The following is a 2638-nucleotide window of genomic DNA, read 5'->3' as shown; positions in this document are numbered from 1 at the left end:
GTGGGTGGATGTTTCTTTACAAGTCAGAAATGTAACTGTTTTTATGGAGCTTTTATATTATGGTTTTAAGGTACACTCTTACACTACACTATTTTTACACTACAGAATGATATAAAATTAACATGAATTGTAAGCAGTTTTACAGCTGTAATTACTAAAAAAAAAAAAAAAATTCTTGCAGAGAATGTGCTGTTTTATAATTGTGTCTAGCAAAATTCTGGTACTTTTTTTATACTGTTATACTGTATGTATACTGTATGTTATACTGTATGTCAGAAGTTTGTGTTTTGTAGAAGTACTTTAATGTTTACAATAAAAAAATATAGGTGTATCTTAAAAAATTTGAATATCACTGAAAAGTTCTTTTATTTTTTTATTTAATAATAAAAAAAACTAACTAACTATATATATATATATATGTATGTTCTAGAGCTTAGAGTTTTTTGTTTTAATTCTGATGGTTACGACTTACAGCTTAGGAAAATTACAAATTCAGTATCTCAAAAAATAAGAATAGTCAATTTTGAGCTTGATTAGTTTGATTAATTTTGAGTATAAATACTGAGTAACTCTTGGGCTAGTTTAGAACATGCAACCACAATTATAGGAAAGACTACTGACTTGACAGTTGTCCAGAAGACAGTCATTAACACCCTCCACAAGGAGGGTAAGCCACAGAAGGTCATTGCTGAAAGGGCTGGCTGTTCACAGAGTTGTGTATCAGAATATATTCATAAAAATCTGACTGGAAGGAAAAAGTGTGGTAGGAAAAGGTGCACAAGCAACAGGGATGACCACAGGAATATTGTCAAGAAAAGCTGATTCAAGAACTTTGGCTTCAGTCCACTCCTTGTGGAGCTCTCACGAGTCAGTGCATCAAGAGTCACCACACTCATATGTCTTCAAGAAAAGGGCTACAGCTGTCACGTTCATAGAACCAAACCACTCCTGAACCAGAAAAAAAAAAGGTTTGTTGCTCAGTGGTCCACAGTCCTCTTTTCAGATGAAAGTAAATTTTGCATTTCATTTGGAAATCAAGGTCTGGAGTCTGGAGGTAGACTGGAGAGGCACAGAATCCAAAGTCCAGTGTGAAGTTTCTGAAGTCAGTGATGATTTGGGGTGCCGTGAAGTCTGCTGGTGGAGCTGAAGGCCGCTATCAAAGCAACCTGGGCTTCAATAACACCTCAGCAGTGCCACAGGCTGATCACCTCCATACAACGCCACATTGAAGCAGTAATTAGTGCAATAGGAACCTCGACCAAGTATTGAGTGCATAAATAAACCTGCTTTGGAGATCTTGAACATTTGTGTTTTGTAAATCTTTTTTTGATTAATCTTTGAGAAAATATTCACATTTTTTGAGATACTGAATGTTTAATTTTCCTAAACTGTAAGTCATAACCATCAGAATTAAATAAATAAATAGATAAAAATAAACTTGCAATGAATCTAGAATATAAGTTTGATCTTTTTTTTTTATTAAATTACAAAAAAAAAAAACTTTTCCATGATATTAAAGGTGCACCTGTATTTAATATGATATTAATATTTTAGCAGTTATTTAAAATGCATCTGATCACTATAGACAATAATCTAGAAATGCTGTGAAGGAACACCACAAAACCTTAAGCAGCAAACTTTGCAATACACAATTTATATCACTGATAAAACTTTTGGCCATGACTGTACATCCGTATATGTAGTAGGATTTTTTACACGTCATCATTGGAGGGAAACGATTATTGACCTGCCTTTATTCCATTGCATATTGGACGTTAATGATTATTAGGGTACATGAATTAAAATAAAATTATGTGCACAGAAAAAACATTTACAAAAAACACTAAAAGTTTTCTGAAAAAGAAAACAATTCTTCATTTTGATTTCATGGTGACATTAACCCTCTAACAGAAACTGGCAATATGGAAGTTCTGCACCTGTTTGGCACAGAGGAACAGAAGAGACTTGTTGGATTCCTTAGAGGTTCTTCTTCTGTATGACAGGTAATATATAAAGTTTACTAATTGACTATTCAGTCTTAAGAAAACTTTTGGGGATTTAATTTAAGATTCCTTAAACAGCTGGACAGAGCATAAGGCATTGGAAAAGAACATATAGTCTCTAGACACATTCATTAGTACTCACTTGATTTCAATTTAAATTTCAATTCTATTTGTATAGCGCATTTACAACAGCATCCAGGCTGACCAAAGTGCTTTACAGAAGAGCAAGAATATTACACATACATGAAAAATAGACCAGACAAAAATTTAAAACCACCCATTTAAAAATTTAGCATAACACAGTAGTCAGTACACTAAGGAAAATAAAAAAGTTTTTAGCAAGGACTTAAAAATAGACAAGGAAGGGGCCAGTCTGATCTCTAAAGGCAGGGTATTCCAGAGTCGTGGCCCAGTCATCGCAAATGCACACTCCCCTCGCTTTAGCCTAACGCGAGGGACCACCAGCAGAGCCTGGTCACAGAATAGTAGGCTTCTTGATGGAGTATAAGGATGAAGAAGTTCAGATAAATAGACAGGAGCTTTGTTATGAAGGGATTTATAAATGAAGAGGAGAATTTTAGATAAATAGAATTTTAGATAGTCTGTTCTCTGAGAAATCCGCAACTAGTGAAGGG

This window comes from Carassius auratus, chromosome 49 (assembly GCF_003368295.1).
Source record: "Carassius auratus strain Wakin chromosome 49, ASM336829v1, whole genome shotgun sequence".
Classification (NCBI taxonomy): Eukaryota; Metazoa; Chordata; class Actinopteri; order Cypriniformes; family Cyprinidae; genus Carassius; species Carassius auratus.
This window is presented reverse-complemented; position numbering follows the sequence as displayed.